The sequence below is a fragment of the Periplaneta americana genome, chromosome 3 (genome assembly GCF_040183065.1).
Source record: "Periplaneta americana isolate PAMFEO1 chromosome 3, P.americana_PAMFEO1_priV1, whole genome shotgun sequence".
Lineage (NCBI taxonomy): Eukaryota > Metazoa > Arthropoda > Insecta > Blattodea > Blattidae > Periplaneta > Periplaneta americana.
In genome coordinates this window covers 7,723,532-7,746,861 of record NC_091119.1, presented here as the reverse complement: position 1 = coordinate 7,746,861, position 23,330 = coordinate 7,723,532, and the positions used below count along the sequence as shown (strand labels likewise).

The 23,330-nt window shown below is 34.8% G+C and overlaps 2 protein-coding genes across 7 annotated transcripts in view; one reads left to right on the top strand and one right to left on the bottom strand.

Moving 5' to 3' along the window:
• Positions 1–23,330, top strand: part of LOC138695774 (centrosomal protein of 104 kDa) — a 181,544-nt gene that overhangs the window by 25,612 nt on the left and 132,602 nt on the right. The window lies entirely within an intron of this gene.
• kappaB-Ras (NFKB inhibitor interacting Ras like 1) overlaps positions 1–23,330 on the bottom strand; it is a 95,918-nt gene that overhangs the window by 68,328 nt on the left and 4,260 nt on the right. The window lies entirely within an intron of this gene.

Sequence of the window (23,330 nt, the reverse complement as noted above, 5' to 3'; positions counted from 1 at the left end):
CAGACTATAAAAGGAGTTCTGAATCAGATACAGTTCGCAAGTAAGACGCTGTTAAAATGAGACTTGCAGTTTTAATTGAATAAAAAGGTCGTGCATGGCAAAGAAATCATTTCTAATGACACATACGAATAGTTCTTAATTATTTGTGCGTATTTCTTGATGTTATAGTGGTTGCCATGTTCGGCCTTACATCAGAGGTTTTGAGTTTCGAACACTATCAAATGATATAATTTTCAGGGGTGATAAAAGTCTTTAATATGGCATCCTCATTACATCAGAGGTTTTGAGTTTCGAACACTATCGAATGATATACATTTTCAGGGGTGATAAAAGTGTTTAATATGGCTTCCTCCTTACATCAGAGGTTTTGAGTTTCGAACACTATCGAATGACATACATTTTCAGGAGTGATAAAAGTGTTTAATATGGCTTCCTCCTTACATCGCAGGTTTTGAGTTTCGAACACTATCGAATGATATACTGTACATTTTCAGGAGATCGGCCTGGGTAGCGTAGTCGGTATAGCGCTGGCCTTCTGTGCTCGAGGTTGCGGGTTCGATCCCGGCCCAGGTCTGTGGCATTTAAGTGTGTTTAAATGTGACAGGTTTATATCAGTAGATTTACTGGCATGTAAAAAAACTTCTGCGGGACAAAATTCCGCCACACCGGAAATAAATAAATATATAAATTAATTAATTAATTAATTAATTAATTAATTAATTAAATAAAATTGTTGTTGCTGATCTTCCTTTACTTATCCTATGTTTAATATGATCTTGTCTGGCCTTTTAAAATAGTACATTATGCAACGAGCCTATAATGGTAGTAATTAAGAAGCGAGTATGTTTATTTATGAAACGAGCGCAAGCGAGTTTCATAATTTTCATACGAGCGTCTTAATTACCATTATAGGCAAGTTTCATACGACATTTTATGCTCGACCATATTTCTAACTTGAAATTATTCAGAAGTATTCATTTTATTTGTATCTGATTGAAGATCGGAAGTGACCTTGTGCATAGCTCGTGAATTGGGAGATGTGCGCAGACGCGAAAGTATTGATTTTTTTCCGAGGAACAATAATAATAATAATAATAATAATAATAATAATAATAATAATAATAATAATAATAATAATAATAATGATTTATTTTAGCTGGCAGAGTTAAGGCCGTAAGGAATTCTCTTCCACTCAACCAGCAAAAAGTGTATACACATATGCATGAACTTACAAAGAATTCAACAATTTGATTAAGTGAGAGTTACATGTATACAAGAGTTATATACGAATTAAACAACAAAATACTATGAACTATTAATTAAACACTGAAATAAACTGTGTAGCAGAATTAAGCTAAAATACATAGAATGTTAATATATTTCAAATAATGTTAGATAATAGAAAGAGATTATTATGAGACAATTTTGAAAATACAGCACAATCAGGATGATGTCTAAAGAATGAAGTAACAATGTAGTCAGTGATAGTTTAAATCAGTAAGTTTGGAGTGAAATGCTAATAAGCAGGGAACGGATTTATATGGACTAAAAATATATGAAATATGTAAATATATATGTAGTTATTTTTACCAAAATATGGAATTAAATATGGATTTTTACCAAAATATGGAATTAAATATGGACTTAAAATTATAAAAAAATGACTATGTACGTTAAATATTGGTACATTTTAATCAAACTAAACAAAAAATATAATGGACGTACCTTATCTTCCAATGTAGTTTCAACAAAACACAATTTTTATTGTCTGTTACCATAACAATAGGTTACAAACATTTCTTTCAAGTGCTGAAAAGTGAATCTTCTTCTATTGTCTCTGAGGATAGATTTATACTGACTAAAAGAGCGTTCGACGTCACAAGAAGTAACTGGTACATAATTCAATTTCACAATGTCTGCTGGGGATAAGTCCAAGTTAATCTTCACTGTTGATTCACCACTCATCACAGCAACAACCTTTTGTAGTTCTTCATATCCAGGGTTTTTTGAAAGTACAGTGTCCACCTTAGCTCTTACTGCATCTGCAACTTTACCTCTACCACGATTCAGTTGTTCCACAGTACTATTTATAATTTCAAAACTTTCAGATAGTGAAAGGTGCCTATTTTGGAGACTTTCGAGCGTTTTTATGATGCATGAAAATGTATGCTGAATGTGAGCTAAGTCATTCTTCACACTTATGTCACAGGTAACTGTTTTCGCAGTATCAATTGAGACTGCATCTTCAGAGTCCAATGCAAGGAGAACATTGTTAATAGAGTCTATATGTTCGGCATAATATTCAACTGCTTCTAGCCATGTACCCCATCTAGTTAAAATTGGCTTTGGTGGCAATGGAATTTCAGGGTACATTTCTTTCAACACGTTAACTCTACTGGGAGCTTTGAGAAATACTTTTTTCACTGATGAAATCAACAAATCTACTTTAGGGAAATTGTCTCTGACCACTTCTGCCACACGATGAAATGCATGCGCCACACAAGTAAAATGAGTCAATTTAGGATATACAACAGATAATGCTTGTCCAGCTTTGACCATATAAGGGGCAGCATCGCTAATAAAGAATAACACATTATCGTACATAATACCCTTTGGCCACAGGATACCCATAGCTTCGTTGAACAGTTTAACTATAGTTTTGTTATTGCACTTTTCTAGAACATCACAATGTAAAAGAATTCGTTCAGAATATTGTTCACTTAACAAACCGATAACTACATTACCAACAAGTCTACCTTCTTTGTCGGGAGTCTCATCAATGGAAACCCAAATTGAACTATCTTTAATTTCATCTCTTATCTTCTGTATTGTCTCATCGTAGATGGATGGAGCATACGTCTTCCTAAGTGTTGACTCATCCGGGATTGTATGTTGAGTATATTTTTCAAGGAATTCCCTGAAGACCTTATTCTTTAGTTTGTAGAGAGGAATATCAGCAGAGATGAGAGAACGGCACAGGTCGATGTTAAACTCAGATCTTACATTCGATGTTGTTGGTTGTGTTAAAAACAATTGTCTCTGCTTGGAATTTAGTTGTTTGTTGGCCTGATGTTTACTAGTTGTAATGTGTTGTTGCACCAGGAACTTTTGTGTAGATGATACTGCACACTGACACAAATTACAAAATAATATTTTATTGTCAGTTGATAAACCATCTTCTTTAAATTCTGAAATGTAACTTGTTAGTTTTGATTTTAAATTGACTGAATGACGTACTTTTGGCATATTTACCGTCTTTATAGTATGATTTACAAAACTGAACCTATGTGTACTCTGACTGGCATTTAACTGTTGAGCTGCACAACTGAAGTCTGTTAAAAATTTTAAATTAAATTAATACAGTTTTGTAACTTACTTTCCCATTGTTGATAGGACTGCTAATTTTCAAATAACTCTGATGTTAAAGGGATTACTGAACATGTGTTTAAATCTCTATTGTTGAAATGTATTTTTAAAAGTTAATGGAATTTTGTTTTGTTTTATTGTTAAACCTAATATAATATGGACTGTTTTATATGAAATATGGAAAATATATGGAAATTAACGAAAATATGTACTAAACTCTAAAATATGGAAAAATATGGAAAATAAAAGTAGGATTTTTCAACCCTACACATTGTGAAACATAAAGATAATGCAAAATATAAATTATATTAGCTTTATAAGTAAATATGTATTTACATATAAATCCTTTCCCTGCTAATAAGGTTACTGCTAATAATGTCACTGACCTTGATGTAATGTAGAGAATAACATGAACTAATTTTGATATAACCTAGAAATTGATTTAGAATTGAAAACGAGATGACAAATTGAATTTATTTGAATATTATTTACAATTAACGCTAATTATTATAGTAACAGAACATAACCTTCTGCGACACTATTGGATTTCCAGCCTCCGTGACGTTTCCCTCGTTGTCTTTCGATTGCATATCCGAGAATAATCGAAAACCGGAACTTTAATGAATAGGTGCACTTTAATGACATGCATTAAATAATAATAATAATAATAATAATAATAATAATAATAATAATAATAATAATAATAATAATGATTTATTTTAGCTGGCAGAGTTAAGGCCGTAAGGCCTTCTCTTCCACTCAACCAGCATTAAAGGACTGCTACCAGGTGTATAATTACTACATTTCGGCATGGGCGAGCATAAAAGTATTTAAAGGGAAAAAAAATGAAGTTGCGTGAAACTGCAATCATACTATAGAGTCATTAAAAACCCAGCCCACCAGAGTTTTAAAAATGGCGTCACAGTAGCCGACAAGAAAATTTATGTGTTGTGTTTTTCACTTTATTTAACCATCGTCGCCCTTCAAGTCAAGTAACAAGGAAGTTATCACTCTTCTGTCTATATATCATGTCTTGTCTAAGGATTAAACTGCCGTAAGACGACAAACAAGAAAGGCATTAGTAGACGAACAGAATTTCAGAACATTCCCTGGCAAACAAAAACAAAAGAACAACGGGGGTGATGTAACGCAGGCAAAGTTTCAGAGTTACATTCACCCGCCGAAGCTGCGGCTTCGATCTTCTTCATCTTAACGGGGCAGAACGAAAAATGAAGCTGTGGCATTCAAAGTTTCCTTCTGATCCGACAGCTGTGCCGGTTTTTGCACCGTCAGTGCCGGCGGATATTGGATGCGACTTTGCTATCGTCCCTCTTTGTGTTTTTAGTTTCGCTCGAGATGACACAATCCATCAGCGTTCTGTCTCCTTCGCTCTCTTTCCCTCATCATCTCCAATTTTTTTCTTTATAATCTATATTCATACATTTTCCACCCACTCATGGATATCTAGTGACATTTTGGTTAAGATATATTTTTAAAGAAAATTAACGGATCAATAAATTGGAAATTAGGAGCTGGATGCAATAAGAGCGTTAGCCGATTAACGCTGTTATTGCATACATAGCTGTTCTTAAATGTTATACATTACCAGTCTTACTAATAAACCGTGTATAGTTTTTATACGAGACTTCTGCAGAGTTGAGACAGAAAACGTTACTAATAAACCGTGAATAAGCTATGGACGTATAAACAGGCTGTAACTATACAATGGGAATTGCTTTGCAGTAGTTATATACACGAAACCACTTGTTTAAGCGTTGTATATAGCGAAAAAATGGCCGCCCCTCTAACAACCGTTCGTATCGACTGTCATTTTATGATGATGGTTACCTTGTAACCACAGAAGAACAAACCAAAGATCATAGAATTATTAGAATAATATTGCTGTAGCTTGTACTCTTTGACCAAAATGTAGTGTGGTAATCGATTAGAGCCAGTTGTACTATCGATATTTAACACGCCACACCAGAGCGCTCTACCGGATGCAATAGAGAACCTCAGATATTCTATTACCTTTCGTAACGAAGTAATGACGAAACTATGACGTAGCTGTGTAACAGTCATACTGTTATACACGACGTATGTAGTGATTATTAGTAAGGAATTTACACACGACTTATAAACGAGCTACTCTTTGTATAAGTATAAGACAGTTAAACGTCTGTATATAGAGTTTTTATTAGTAAGACCGTATAACTAGACAGTGGATGCGGGATGACTTATCGTTGAATGTAGCTGCACATTTACTATACGTTACATTTTTTTTTTCATTCAGACCATTGGCTCAACAGGTTTTAAACGTAAACAGACGACGTCAACATGCTACTGTGTCTCCGTACAGTCAGGAGGAAAAGAAAAATAACGTACTGTAGCACATACCTTGCAAGGTTCAGTCCTCGTCATCATTGATGCAATTACCAGCGTTGCAGTAAACGACGATATATTCTCGTAAGTTGTCGAAGCTGAATCGTCTTCGCCTATCGCTTAAACAGTTTTTGTATCGAGACAATTTCTGAAGAAAAACTCTAAAATGGGGATCACTCAATTTCTTTAGAGGAATATTTGCACTGAGCATCATGTTGCACGAGTCGTTAGACCCGCACAACTAAATGATGATGATGATGATGATGATGATGATGATGATGATGATGGTTCCTCAGATTTCATTTCAACGCATTTCCTGTGCGATGTACTGTTGCAATGTTTCTCTACAGCCTGAGTTGTTCTGGTTTTTATTTCAATTTTCCATACATTACACACGATATCGTCTTCGTTAATACATAAAATGTCACTCTCATACTTCTTAATTGAATTTCGTGTCTCTGAGCGAATTTAACGTTTTGACTTCCACATTATGAATGGATCAGCACTACACTATTCAACTCATACTAAATACTTGAGCAGGATAACACAACTGCACACACTGCGTTGCCATGTCGACCGGGGTTCCTTCGTTATGTATGCTGCTGTACTCGCCAGGTACACAAAAGACGGACGGCGCGGCACGTGCCATATACTCCGATACGAAACAACTTCACTTTTCCTTAAGTCGTCCCGCATCCATTCTCTAATTATAACATTTTGAATTTTACTAATATACAGGATGGAAGTAATATAACTTTACATATTTCAACAGCTTATTCCTTGGATAGAGCACAACAAAAAAATTATAATACCATATTAGTTCCAAATGAAAACTTGACTCAGAAAAAAAAAATCCCATAAACGTTAACACTGTTTTATTCAGTAAATACTATCCGTACTATTCTGATTTTTACTTACTTACTGGCTTTTAAGGAACCCAGAGGTTCATTGCCGCCCTCACATAAGCCCGTCATCGGTCCCTATCCTGAGCAAGATTAATCCACTCTCTATCATCATATCCCACCTCCCTCAAATCCATTTTAATATTATCTTCCCATCTACGTCTCGGCTTCCCTAAAGATCTTTTTCCCTCCGGCCTCCCAACTAACACTCTATATGCATTTCAGGATTCGCCCATACGTGCTACATGCCCTGCCCATCTCAAACGTCTGGATTTAATGTTCCTAATTATGTCAGGTGAAGAATACAATGCGTGCAGTTCTGTGTTGTGTAACTTTCTCCATTCTCCTGTAACTTCATCCCTCTTAGCCCCAAATATTTTCCTAAGCACCTTATTCTCCAACATCCTTAACCTATTTCCTCTCTCAGAGTGAGATTCCAAGTTTCACAACCATACAGAACAACCGGTAATGTAACTGTTTTATAAATTCTAACTTTCAGATTTTTCGACAGCAGACTGGATGATAAAAGTTTCTCAACCGAATAATAACAGGCATTTCCCATATTTATTCTGTGTTTAATTTCCTCCTGAGTATCATTTATATTTGTTACTGTTGCTCCCAGATATTTGAACTTCTCCACCTCTTCAAAAGACAAATTTCCAATTTTTATATCTCTATTTCGTACAATATTCTCGTCACGAGACATAATCATATACTTTATCTTTTCGGGATTTACTTCCAAACCTATATCTTTACCTGCTTCCAGTAAAATTCCCGTGTTTTCCCTAATCGTTTGTGGATTTTCTCCTAATATATTCACGTAATCCGCATAGACAAGCAGCTGATGTAACCCGTTCAATTCCAAACCCTCTCTATTATCCTGGACTTTCCTAATTTCATACTCTAGAGCAAAGTTAAAAAGTAAAGGTGATAGTGCATCTCCTTGCTTTAGCCCACAGAGAATTGGAAACGCATCTGACAGAAACTGACCTATACGAACTCTGCTGAACCAAAAGATACCTCAATTTATTATTTATAATAATAATATTAATTTATTAAAATTATTATTATTTATTAATTTATCCCTTTACAGTTTTTTAATAAAATAACTCTTTCTTCTAAATTAAATGAAAAGATCAACACGTACCGTTATTTCCTGCCATTAGGAAGTCTGGCAACCCTACTGCAGTAACTAAGGGACGGGATGCTGCACTTCAGATCTCAGTTCGTATGTATTCGTAGGTGTGCCGGCTAAACGCTTTGCCAAACTACGTAGACTTTCAGTAATAGTTCAAGGGTGGGATATATAAGTGAATGTGGGTATATACCTATGTATGTTCTCTACACAAATATAAACGCTTTGAACGATATATACTAAAGTTTGCACATTTAGCCTTTATAGCCTGGAGAATAAGATAGGCTACATTCAAATAGACTAGTTATATGCTTCCACCCTCTTGTATTAATTCTGCTGGAATTTGATCGATACCTGGAGACTTATACAGGAACATCATTTTATTTTTACTAACATTTCTAATATTAACCTGGCTATACCTTTGGATTAACGGTTGAGAACCGGAAACACAGTTTGCTACCCCCATCCACGACTGGAGTTCGATGATACTGCAGTAAAATACAAACAAATCACTTTAGGTACTAGGTATAGGAGGGAAGAAAAGCAGTTCACCCATATATGTAAACTAGAAAATATCGCGATTTTCAGTTTCATAATTTTCATTATAGGTTTTTGTTTAATCAAAATACAGTACTGTATTAACAATAAGTGTTTTTACTCACGAATTGAGCTATCCATTCGGACATATTAATTATGCAGTGTATATTATACTGTCTACAGCACATTAGCGTACAATATAGAGAATGAAGTTAAATTGAAAAAATAATCATAATATGGATATTTAAACACATTTTTTAAAATGGTGGCCGTTCATTTCGATACAGGCTTCAGTTCTTGTGCATATATCGCACTATAGACTATTGTACCTAATTCCAATTACCAGTTTCGTCCTTCGTACTAGTAACTCATGCTGAAACAATTCTGTACCTGCTCTATAAAAAAGTACCTTACGTACTGTAAATTCAGTCTTCACTTCTGCCCGATCCGAAAAGATAAAATTACTCAGACATGCTATCTACTGTCCGTCCAAGTGGTTATGTAGCAGGATCGTAGAAAGGTGAGAAATCACTTGACAGTTGATTACTTAACGAGGCCCTCTTATTTAAGTTACTTTAAACAGTTGTGTAATATTACGTAGACGACAAATTCCTAACAAAAATTAATGTTTTCAGAAAAGAGCTAAAACAGCCCAGCCACTACCTTTACAGAGGGGCGAGCAGAAGAGAGTGGGGGACCGGCATGCGACGTAGGTAAATAGACGACAGTACCTGTGCGAAAATATGATTCAATATTGAAAGCTCTTTCGTCACTGGAAAACGCGAACATATTTCTGGAACGTACTATACTCACTAACTCGGTACTGCTTACTATGACCGCATACTCGGCCTTGGTTCTATGTGGAGAACGGTTGGAAATTTACTAGTAGAGGGGGTGGGAGTTAAGTACTTTAAAAAATTCAGGTACAATAAAAATTGAAGTAAAAATAAAATGATATCCCTGTACTTTTCAGATTTTCTATCGCAATTTAGACTTCAGAAAGTGTCGGTTCGGGTATAAATGGCTCAGCAGTTTGTATTTGAATTTCGTCCCGATCATTTCTATTTGGCCTATGTACATTTAGTAGTTGCCCAAAATAGTTTTTCCATCTGTTCAGGATTGAATGAGAGTCTGCAAGCAAGTCACCATTCTCATCCTTGATCACGTTTACTCTTGCCTGATATCCTTTCTTAAATTCTTTTATGCCCTTATATAAATCTTCAATGATTTTATTTTTATTATTTGTTTCTACCTCATTGAGTTTTTCCTTCAAGCAATCTCTCTTTTTATTCGTAATTGTACCACTTGCTTCCCATCTTTCACTGAAATAATTATCTCTATTAGCCTGGACTGGATTCTATAAGAATTTCAATTTTGTCTGTTTCCTTCTTTTTACTACCATGGAAAAATCTTCATCAAACCATAGTTTCTTTTTCTTAGTTTCATAATAGCCTATGCTCTGCTTAGTTGCAATTTTGATATTATCTCTGATATTTTCCCACACGCTATTAACATCTAACTCCAACTCAACTTTACATAATAAAATATACAATTAATTAAATATATGCATTATTCTTTTACTGGCAACAACATAGTGTAGGATCTTTTACCCATTCCTTCAAGAACAATTTTTTTCTTAATCGTTATCTTCAATATTAAATTTTCTAAAATTTTTGATTAAGAAAAAAATATTTCCTGAAGGAACAGGTAAGAGATCTTAGACTATGTTGTTGATGTAAGTATTTAAAACATTCCAGGAAAAGATTCATGCAGATATTTAATTAATTGTATATTTTGTTATGTAAATGTTTTACGGTTGTAAAAAAATTATGCAATTTTGATTTTTTTACAGGTAATTATTAGCTATTTTAATATTCAGAATAGTCTTTTACAAAGTCGACCTGGTTGGCGATTTGGTATAGCGCTGGCCTTCTATGCCCAAGGTTGCGGGTTCGATCCCGGGCCATGTCGTTGGCATTTAAGTGTTCCTAAATGCGACAGGCTCATGTCAGTAGATTTACTGGCATGTAAAAGAACTCCTGCGGAACAAAATTCCGGCACATCCGGCGACGCTGATATAACCTCTGCATTTGCGAGCGTCGTTAAATAAAACATAACATTAACATCTTTTATAAAATGTAATGTATGTACTCGTATATTAAGCATGAAAAGTTTTATTATAATATTATTTTTTCTCCTCAAATATTAAATATTAATTAATGAAAAGTTTTGCTCATTTAGCTTTTATAGTAGCCGAGATATAAAAAAATGAATTTCACTCAATTTTTGTAGACCAACGGTGTACGTCCCCCCTTAATAGAAACACAAGAAATATTGGAATAGTTTAAAGGCTAGGACAAGAAACCTAATAGCTGTGGTTGCAGTGAATACAAAGTTGGCAACAGCAGACGGGTCCAAGGAGCAGAAGAAAAACTTTGTTATCGCGAGTTTTTGCAGGAAAGTTGATCCGAACACTACAGTTGCTCCTCCTGGTGGCACGACCCGCTCCTAGGATATGCAACCATTTCTACAAAAATAACATCTGAACGGAATATAATACGAGCTCGCTCCGTTCGCATAATTACGCGTTGCTATGCAGAACAGAAACAAAAGACGATGCATTTGTCAGCGGAAATTTCGCTTACGAGACATTGAATGTAATTAAATTCCAAAGTTTCGAACGGTGTTCCACACAGACAAGCTGGGTAAAATTCTCCAACGGTATCGGGAAACGATGAATCATTGCTTGAACATTGGAACTGTGCCCAGGTAAATTGTCTTCCGATCGACTCTAGTTGGGTGCTGGCTCCTGTCTAGACCGCAAACCGCTGTGCGTTGGATATTGGCATAATATTGAACTGCACATACCATTAGGAGGGAGGTTGCTTCCAATAACCGATATGCAAAACGAAATGTGGTGAGGTCGAACAAAGAACGGGATGGTACAACTAGCCAGTATATACAGTACATAGGCCGATCTATTATCCGTATATGACACAATATGCACAAGATAACTGAAGTCGCTTTGCTAATGGATAGGTATATTCTGTTAATAAATTATATATAAATCATAATATAGAGTATATCTTAATTTGACTTCTCCTGAGAGTTACTTAAAGAAAAATGTACTTCGGAATATATGTGGTAAGACTTTCCTGTGTTAAATTTCAACGTACCTCGTTTACATGTTTCGACCTATTTATGGGTCATCTTCAGAACTGGCCGTTGTTGGTCTTGGCGCCACTGTTCTGTTTCCTGTGAGGGTGTGTTCCTGTGATATAGTGTAGAGTCAAAGAGTGTGTGTGTTTTGAAGTTGAGTTGTGTGTTGAGAGTTTCGTTGGGGTGTGTTTTCGTGTGTATGTATATTTCATATTGTTGTAATCTGTTTAGTTTCTCGCTTTTTGGTTGGATGTGCAGTATTTCCATGTCTGTGTTGATGTCTCTGTGGGTGTGGTTAGCATTTGTGATGTGTTCTGTATATGTGGAGGTGTTTTGTAATTTTGTTATGGCTGTGATGTGTTCTTTGTAACGTATTTGAAACGATCTGCCTGTCTGTCCTATGTAGATGTCGTTGCAGGTGTTACATTTGAGTTTGTATACGCCTATGTGGTTTTATTTGTTTGTTTGTGTTGTTTGTGTGTTGAGATGTTTTTGTAGAGTGTTATTTGTTCTGTATGCGATGTTGTACTTTAATTTCTTGAATGAGGTTGCAATTTTGTGTGTGTTTTTATGTTTTCGTATGTTAGTGTGATGTATTTTTTTGTGTTCTTGTGTTTGTGTTGTATTCTTATGTTTTTGTGATTATATTTTGCCTTACGTATTATGTTGTCTATTATGTTAGGGTTGTATCCGTTTTCTTGTGCTATGTATTTGATAATCTTGTTGGTTCATTGGTATGTTGAGTAGTCTGTGTACCATTGTTCGGAATGCAGCTTGTTTGTGTTGTGTGGGGTGGTTGGATGTGTTGTGTATATGTGTTGTTGTTCAAGATGAATACAAAAGTACTATACAAAGGAAACAAAAGACAGATTCAAAACCTACACCAACACATAAACAAAATACACCCAAAGCTACACTACACATTAGAAATTGAAAGCAACAAATCCATAAATTTCCTAGACATCACAATAACAAAAGTAGACAACAAACACACATTCAAAATCTACAGAAAACCCACAACAACAACAACAACACACATACACAAAACATCCAACCACACAACACAACACAAACAAGCTGCATTCCGAACAATGGTACACAGACTACTCAACATACCAATGAACCAACAGGATTACAACGAAGAGCTAAACACAATCAAATACATAGCACAAGAAAACGGATACAACCCCAACATAATAAACAACATGTATGTATGTATTTATTTACACTGCAAGTGGGCAAGCACCCGGTGGCAGTGGTATACACAATATAAACAATACACAGTTAAAATGATCAGCAATACACAATAAAATTTACAATACATAATACAATTTACAACACATATACAATTTTATACACAATACAATAATAATACACAATACAATTTAACACAATAATAATAAAACATAAAATAAAACACCTAATTTTACAACACAACCTACATAATTATGTATAGGTCCTACATAAGTTTCAATAGTCTTTCACTTTACTCTCATCTCATTCCCTGTAGTGGCACTATGACGCATTTCACTGACACTCTGTAACACATTTCACTGACACTCTGTAACACATTTCACTGACACTATAGAACACATTTCATTGACGCTATAAATTATCACTGATCGGAACTGTTCACTGCACTGTAAAACCATAACTTCACTGACTCACCTCGCTTCACTGATACAACAGTTCAAATAAGTCAAATAATTACACCCTTATGCATACTTATAAACAGAACTACATTTAAACTAAACATTTCTAGTCTAAGGCCCTCTTACACGCTATTTTTAAATAATTTACAATTCAAACCAAGGAAGTAAACTCGTCAGGCTAGATAAATACATGTCACCTTAAAGAATTAAATGTTGAATGTCACCTTAATTTTAATTTTCACTTTATACACAACTCTTTAAATTATTCTTGAATCTCCTTAAGGAAGGACAGCCCTCAAAGACCGCTGCAGGTAGGTCATTTCAATCATTTATAGTTCTATTTAAAAATGAGAATTTACCTACATCCGTTTTCTGTTTCCTACATTTGATTTTAAAATCATGATCGTTCCTACCATAGTACGTTGGCTTTTCTAACCGAGCCGTTATGTCTACCCATGCTTTCTGACCTAGATGTGCTCTATACAATGATGTTATTCTAGTTTTCCTACGTCTGTTTTCCAAAGTTTCCCATTTAAGTTCTTTTATCGTATCGTTCCCATCTTCTCTTTTACCTTTAACAAATTTAGCTGCCCTATACTGGATTCTTTCTAAGGAATTTATCTGATATATTCTATAGGGATCCCAACACGTAGTTCTGTATTCCATTAACGGTCGCACTAATGTTAGATATGCTATTTCCCTCGATTTGGGGCTAGCCTTTCTCAAGATTCTCATAATAAAGTGAAGTGCCCCCCATGCTTTGCCTGTAACATTATCAACATGCTCTCCCCAAGAAAGTTTGGAGTTTAAATTCACTCCTAGGTATTTACAACATTGTTCTTGCGGAATTACAACACCACTGAATTCGTAATTAAGACTAGTTTCCTCTCGGGTTTTACAAAATGTTATAGATTTACTTTTAGAACCATTTATTTTCATCCTATGCTTTAACGCTCAGTTGTAAATGTTATTCAAGTCTGTTTGAATAGCATCTACATCTGAATTATTTCTAATCTTTCTATAGATAATGCAGTCGTCTGCAAATAGCCTCACATTTGATGTAATATCCTGGCATAGGTCATTTACGTATATTATAAAGAGTAATGGACCCAGAACGCTGCCCTGTGGCACCCCTGAACTTATATTTCCAATTTCCGATATTTCATGACCTACTCTAACTCTCTGGGTTCTACCGTTTAAGAATTCTTGGATCCATAGCACCACTCTTTTATCTATTCCTAGCCTACTTAACTTATCTATTAATATGTCATGTGGCACCAAATCAAATGCTTTCGAAAAATCAATCACAACTGCATCGATTCTTCCGCCTCTTTCTACCTCTTCAGCTAGATCCTGAACCAGCGACGTAATTTGACTATCACATGAGAAGCCTTCCCTAAAACCATGCTGGCGGTTGTAAAACCAGTCTTTCGCATTTAGAACATGACGAATATAATCCGATATCAAATGCTCCATGACTTTACATACGACAGATGTAAGGCTAATCGGTCTGTAGTTTCCGACATCTAATTTATTTCCACCTTTATGTATGGGTACCACTATAGCTGATTTCCAGTCACATGGAATAGCTGCATTGTTTATGGAAACATGAAATATACGCATTAAGTATGGAATTATGGCCTCGGAACCTAATTTAAGAATCTCTGTAGCAATACTATCTGGTCCTCGAGACTTCCGATTTTTTAATTTCGTTATTCTCTCTCTAACCCCTTTGGAAGTTATTTTGAAAGTCGAATTTGGTTCACATTCACGGTCTGTGACACAACCACTCCTATCAGCGGGATTATTATTATTATTATTATTATTATTATTATTATTATTATTATTATTATTATTATTATTATTATTATTATTATTATTATCGAAAACCGAAATGAAATAGGAATTTAATAAGTCGGCCTTTTCTTTGTCATCAGTTATACTTTCTCCGTTCTGATTTCGTAAAAGCACTACTCCTTCATTTTTCCCTTTTCTCCTGCGTACATAATTATAAAACTGTCTCCAATTGTTACTTTCATCTTCTTTTAAAATAGTTTTTAGAAAATTTTCCTGAGCTAACCTTTTTTCACACTCAAGTTTCTTAATTAATTCGATATATTTTTCCCAATGCTCATGGCTTCGTTTACGTTTGCTAAAAGCGCGCCTTGTCTTTTTCTTTAAGTAGCGAATATAATTAGTGTAATATTCTGGGTCCGGATTTTTCTTAATTATTTTAGAAGGTACACATTTTACTAATGCCTCGAAAATTATACACTTAAATTTATGCCACACATTTTCCATATTTCCTTCAGTCCTTAGAAAGTCATCATGCTTTTGTCTTAGAAACGTTTGTAATTCAAAACATAATAAAAAAGACAAGACAGAATTACCAAAAACACAGGAATACAACACAAACACAAGAACACAAAAAATATATCACACTAACATACGAAAACAAAAACACACACAAGATTGAAAACTCATTACATTAAATTACAATATTGCATACAGAACAAAAAACACTCTACAAAAACATCTGGATACACGAACAACACAAACAAATTCATAGGCGTATACAAACTCAAATGCAACACCTGCAACAACTTCTACATAGGACAGACAGGCAGATCATTTCAAACACGTTACAAAGAACACATCGCAGCCATAACAAAACTACAAAACACCTCCACATATGCAGAACACATCACAAATGCCAACCACATCTACAGCAACATAAACACAGACATGGAAATTCTACATATTCAACCGAAAAAACCAGAAACTAAACACACTACAACAATACGAGTCCACACCAGTGGAGTAACGGTTAGCGTATCTGGCCGCGAAACCAGGTGGCCCGGGTTAGATTCCCGGTCGGGGCAAGTTACCTGGTTGAGATTTTTTCCGGGGTTTTACCTCAACCCAATACGAGCAAATGCTAGGTAACTTTCGGTGCTGGATCCTGGACTCATTTCACCGGCATTATCACCTTCATCTCATTCAGACGCTAAATAACGTAAGATGTTGATAAAGCGTCGTAAAATAACCTACTAAAATAAAGTAAATGTTGTATCTTCTGTTTGTCTATTGTGCTGAATTATAATTGGCCTCTGGCTGTTGTTCAGCACACAAATATTAATAATAAATATATTATTATTATTATTATTATTATTATTATTATTATTATTATTATTATTATTATTATTATTAATGCAGGGAGATGCACTATCACCTTTACTTCTTAACTTCGCTTTAGAATATGCCATTAGGAAAGTTCAGGATAACAGGCAGGGTTTGGAATTGAACGGGTTACATCAGCTTCTTGTCTATGCGGATGACGTGAATATGTTAGGAGAAAATACACAAACGATTAGGGAAAACACGGAAATTTTACTTGAAGCAAGTAAAGCGATCGGTTTGGAAGTAAATCCCGAAAAGACCATGTATATGATTATGTCTCGTGACCAGAATATTGTACGAAATGGAAATATAAAAATTGGAGAATTATCCTTCGAAGAGGTGGAAAAATTCAAATATCTTCGAGCAACAGTAACAAATATAAATGACACTCGGGAGGAAATTAAACGCAGAATAAATATGGGAAATGCGGTTATTATTCGGTTGAGAAGCTCTTATCATCCAGTCTGCTGTCCAAAAATCTGAAAGTTAGAATTTATAAAACAGTTATATTACCGGTTCTTCTGTATGGTTGTGAAACTTGGACTCTCACTCCGAGAGAGGAACATAGGTTAAGGGTGTTTGAGAATAAGGTGCTTAGGAAAATATTTGGGGCTAAGCGGGATGAAGTTACAGGAGAATGGAGAAAGTCACACAACGCAGAACTGCACGCATTGTATTCTTCAGCTGACATAATTAGGAACATTAAATCCAGACGTTAGAGATGGGCAGGGCATGTAGCACGTATGGGCGAATCGAGAAATGTATATAGAGTGTTAGTTGGGAGACCGGAGGGAAAAAGACCTTTAGGGAGGCCAAGACGTAGATGGGAGGATAATATTAAAATGGATTTGAGGGAGGTGGGATATGATGATAGAGACTGGATTAATCTTGCACAGGATAGGGACCGATGGCGGGCTTATGTGAGGGCGGCAATGAACCTTCGGGTTCCTTAAAAGCCATTTGTAAGTAAGTAAGTAAGTTAGTATTATTATTAATTGATTTGGTTTTTAATTTAATTCATCCCTAATGCATGTGCCACATTCTGTTTAACAGCTCCAACCTTTTGAAACCCCACCATGAACTTTTGGAATACAGTGTATATTGGAGAGGAAAACTCTTGGAATGAAAGGAAAGAGAAAGACCGAGAACAAATTACGTCTAATACATGCTCAGTAGAATGAAGTGCAACAACTATGAACATTTAAAACAACAGCAGAGAAAAGGGAAACTTGGTTGAAGCAACAAGGCGAAAAGCATTGAGAGTTGATCAGAAAGTAGGGTTGTCCACCTGGAATAAGTTCTATGCAACTTCAATACTCTCTTCTAAATTAAAAATTCTTTTGCCGGCACAACTTTGGAACACTCTTATTTCTCTTTTGTTTGATTTCTGAGTGTTGCGCTGCTATAATTCATAAACGCAAATATTGCAAATTCTAAGAAATAGGACTGTTGCATAATCTTTTGGTCTGAAATGCCTCTGACCTCGTCCTTTACAAGAATAGCGAATTCAGAAAATGTTATGTTGGCACGCAAATCTCTTAGAGATACAGGAGCTCTCTGCACGTAAAACATGGAACGATGAAGGAGAGCGTTGTGTCTGCCCTATTTCTCAATACCTGCGGAACGTTTCTTGAATGCTGATAAAGCCCGGCACGCAAGGATTCTTACAAAGGATCTTTCCACGGAATATTATGTGGAACAAACTTAGTTGCTTAAATTTTCATCAATGCAAAGTAATTCATTAACCGACTCTTTGGAATTGTATTGTATTGTATTGTATTGTATTGTATTGTATTTATTAACATTCCATGGTATTCATACATTGCTTACAGTTAGAATATGGAACAAGTAAAAAAACTTAATACTATTATAAAGCCTTAATTTATAGTCACAGTCTAGATGAAATATATACAGACGAGATTCACTATATAGTCTACTAGTACAACACAAAGTTTTAGTACCAATTTCATGAAGTGTTATTGAATGTCATGAATTCACCTACAGAATAGAAGGCGTCAGAAATTAGGTACTTCTTTAATTTGGCCCTAAATAATCTTATGTTTTGAGTTTCATTTTTTATATAGATAGGAAGGCTATTAAAAAATTTTACTGCCATATAACGCACTCCTTTTTGATAGCACGATAGACTTGCCGATGGAGTATGAAAGTCATTTTTTGACGTGTATTTATGCTATGAACTGTTGAATTAGTTACAAAGTTTTCATGATTACATACGAGGAAGATTATTAATGAAAAGATATACTGACAAACCATGGGCATTATTTGTAGTTTTTTTAAAATAGTCCTACAAGATTCCCTAGATTTGGCACCTACTATTATTCTAATTACTCTTTTTTTTTTGTAATAGGAATATACTGTTACTATCTGTGGAATTTCCCTAGAATACCGAGTGGAAGTATGCAAAATATATTGTTTTTAAGGTATTGATATTTACTATCTTTTGCATAGATCTAATAGCAAAACAAGCTGAATTTAGTTTGGGGGTAATTTCTTTAATGGGTGAATATTCTGAAATGGGTAAATGTATGTCCCGGCTGATTTAAGGAGTTTCTTGAAAATGTTAACTGATTACTTTTGCGTTTAATTAACTAACTCTCACATGTTTTAGTTGAAAACAAAGCATAAAAGGTTTAATTTTAAAATGTATAATTAAAAAATAACGTCCAAACGTCAAAATGTAACTACGGTCCCTATGTCCCCAACTACATTTTACTCTGTTTTACTAAGTTTTTCTCGGAATGTTTGGATTTGATTTTATTTCCTCGGCCAAGATTATAAAAATAAATAGTTAAAATACTTATGAAAGAAGGAATTGTTGTTTGTTTAATTCTGAAAGGACACAAATTTAACGTAAAGTTTGTCCCCAAAAATTTCGTAACGCCGGTCCCTCGAAATAAAAGAGCTACACAAAAGACAATTTTGCTTCATGTGGTAAATTTTAACGGTTGGTAGTGATGAGAGGTCAACATGGCGCGAGTTAAAAAACTTTTCGTCCATTGTCGTAATTTATTTTATTGAAAAATACAAAAATCATCACTGATGACTGAATGTTATGTTTTCTATTGGTAACACTGGTCCCAGGTGGCATTAAATATAGTTTGTATATACAAAACTTTCGTAGTATATGCAAAACATTACAATGTTTGTCGACTAAAAAATCTAACCTCCATGATATTTTTAACGATTTATTTTGTCAGAACTATTGCGGAAATTATACTAATTTGTAACAACGGTCCCTGTAACGTCGGTTCCTTTATTCTGGGACTGGGGTTTCATTTAACATACAATTATTAAATACTGGTGTATAAAGTAACTTCGAATATTATTTCATGTGATTGTTTATAGGAAAGAAAAAGAGTCTGATGATGAAAGTAGAAAATATGAAAGGGAGAAGATACGTAGCCAGAGGGCAAATATGACTGAAGAGGAGTTGCAGAAAAAAGGGACTATGGTAAATAATATAAAAAAGAAAGAAAATAGCAGATATGACTGATCGTGAAAAAATCAATGTTCGAAGACAAGTGAAATCTGAAGTACAGAAGTTTAGAAGATACCTTAAACAATGGGCTGTAAGGGAAAGATAACAACAATCCCTTGGCTTTTGTTTAAATTAGAAAATCTCACATAATTTTTTAAGCTCAACTGATACCAGAACCTTCAATAATAGGAGCAAATGTAACCAATGTGAGAAAAAAGTACACAATTTAATATAATATATTTTTTTCCAGTTTTGTTATTCATATTTGCCCATTTCAGAATATTCACCCTAATATGATTTTTCCAATTTAACATATTATCGATTTTTAAGCCAATAAATTTCGTTGTTGTTGTTGTTGTTTCTAATAGGGATCTATTGTTAATTATTGCGCTAGAAATTTGCGAGATTGAATTTGGACAGGATTTAAATTGAATTATGTTAGTTTTGTTACAATTTAATACCAATTTATTGACTGAGAACCAGTCACATAACACAGGTTCGATGTTGGAGAAATTATGAAATGAGAATGGTTGAGAAAAACTAACGCACTTCAAGACAGCTTGTACGACCACAATCGCCCAATATTCTAAAACCAGTATTGATGCAAGAATAGAAATTATGCGATGATAATTAAAAATAACTTTCAACTCATATTGTCGTTGTTTAGTCAATTGTCCGAAGACAGGTTTGAACCTCTTAAGTATCACCAATAAGGCATCACTAGGGACCGGATTTTTATGTAATATCAAGGTGTGAAATATGTACATATTTATGTAAGAAAAATAAGCTGAATATGTACCAAAATATGTACAATCATGAAAATATTTAATATCAATATCTGGCAGGTATAGGATAGGTAAGACTCTCCAGTTGTGATTTCATAGAGCACCTGACTTTTTTACCGCACACTTGACACATTACTATTTTTCCATCTGTAGTGAAAGCTTCGTCCATCGCAATCCATAATTTTATTTTTGTCGTTAGGGTTGAAGATACAGGGGCCATTTTAGTTAGTTAAAAGCAGTAGATAAACTCACTTGCACTTTATACTGTAAGTACTAAAACTAGAGAACTGAGTGAAATGAACAACACAACAGTACTGCAAGCACTGTTTCGCTTTACTGGATTATTAGAAAATGAGAGGAGATGTGGGACACATGCATTTTAGCTGCTCCCTGTAAGAAACAAAGTACCTACTGAAACCTCAAACTATAGGCATTTACAAACTGTTGTTTAAAAAGTGACATTCCTGTCTCATTCAGAAGGGTAGGATTATTCCAACCGAGAACCATACTTTCTAATTGCTCGGAAAATCCCATTTCCGTATAGGTCTACTAAATTTAAAGTAAAGAGGTCAAGCAATAACCTGAAAAGCTATTTATTTTAATCATTCAACATCTTTCCAGTTTGTTTCTTTACTTCAGCTTCTTTTCAAAAGTCGGCTACTTTATTGCGGCTCATGTCAGACTTGACACGGGTTTTCCCTGGAAGGATTAGGAAGAGGGTGGGTAAGGTCGCAAATTGCATGGGAACGGCTTGTTAAGACGTGTGCAGAACAATTATAGTTCGAGACAAATCATGTCGTCCTCGTCCAACTCCACCGCATGAAGACAACGCTACTTTCTGAGTGATTTTTACAATACGAGGTAGTTGTATGAGAAAGGTTGCCTTTTGTTCACTCATATTTACAGTGGGTGGTATGGGGTGAGTGCCTCTATTACTTCCTGGAAGTAAGAATGTAATGTTTCGTCCCGAAATATATCCTTTCTTGGGTAGGTAAAAAGGCTGTTTAAATCTGTGTATTTCAAATTGTAAACTTCCCCGGCACAAGTTTTTTTTTTATTTTCTTTTAGAGAAGTAAAAATGAATAAAACCCCTAAATATGTAGATTTATGCAATATCAAGCCATAATATGTAATGAGGGGTAAATATGTAAAAATATGTAGTATCAAATATTAATATATTAATGGTTCGCAAAGATTTGTTATTTATATACGGTTAGGTTGAAAGGAATATAATATGTAATTACATAAAAATCCGGTCCCTAGGCATCACTCATGAGGCAACTATGCCAAGTGATAATAGGGTAGGGTGTCCAGTTCCTTTCCCCCTCCAATGCATACATCGCCGATTAGCTATATATTCCACTAATCAAACAATTATTGTTCTTCCTCTGACACATAGCATCAAGTGATATGTACTGCCTGATAATAGGTAAATATACATATCAGCCGGGACCTCAATCAGAGGTACAATTCTTGTTATACAGGGACACAATTTTATTTTTACTTCAATTTTTATTGTACCTGAGTTTTTGAATGTACTTCACTCCCACCCCTTCAACCGTCTTCCACACAGATCCAAGACCGCATATACAGTCATATTAGCCACAGTACGTTCCAAAAATATGTTCGCATTTTCCAGTGACGAAAGAGCTTTCAATATTGAATCATTTTCGCACAGTTACTGTCGTCCATTTGCCTACGTCGTATCCCGGTTTCCCCCACCAGCTTTTATTCGCCAGCTAGTGGCTGGGCTGTCTTAGCTCTTTTCTGAGAACATTAATTTCTGTTAGGAATTGGACGTCTACGTAATATTATACAACTGTTTAAAATAACTTAAATAAAAGGGCCTCGTTCAGTAATTAAGTGTCACGTGATTTCCCTCCTTTCTACGATCCTATGACATAACCACTTGGACGGACAGTAGATAGTATGTCTGAGTAATTTTATCTTTTCTGGCAGAAGTGAAGATTGAATTTACAGTACGTAAGGTACTCTTTTATAGAGTAGGTACAGAATTATTTCAACATGAGTTACTAGTACGAAGAACTGGTAATTGGAACTAAGTACAATATGCTATAGTGCGATAATATGCACATTAGAACTGGAGCCTGTATCGAAATGTGTTTAAATATCCATATTGTGATTATTTTTCAATTTAACTTCATTCTCTATATTGTACGCTAATGTGTTGTAGACAGTATAATATACACTGCATAATGAATACGTCCACATGGACAGCTCAGTTCGTGAGTAAAAACACTCATTGTTAATACAGTACTGTATTTTGATTAAACAAAGACTTAATGAAAATTATCAAACTCAAAATCGCGATATTTCCTAGTTTACGTAAATGGATGAACTACTTTTCTTCCCTCCTATACCTGGTAAAGTGATTTGTTTGTATATTACGTCAGTATCATCGAACTCCAGTCGTGGAAGGGGATAGCAAACGGCGTTGATCCAGAGGTATAGGCAAGTTAATATTAAAAATGTTAGTAAAAATAAAATGATGTCCCTGTATAACGTTATATACTTTGCCATTAGTAAGTGGTTAATATTCCTGAAGTTGCAACAGAGGAATGTTATACACAATATGGATGTAAGAGAAATATGAAAACGTTTTGAAAGTCAGATAATGTACTTATTATTTGGCCTACAATAGTAGACACTTTGCTGAGCAAAAGCAAAGGATAGACTACGTTATACATGGCTAAATAATTTAAGAGAACACTG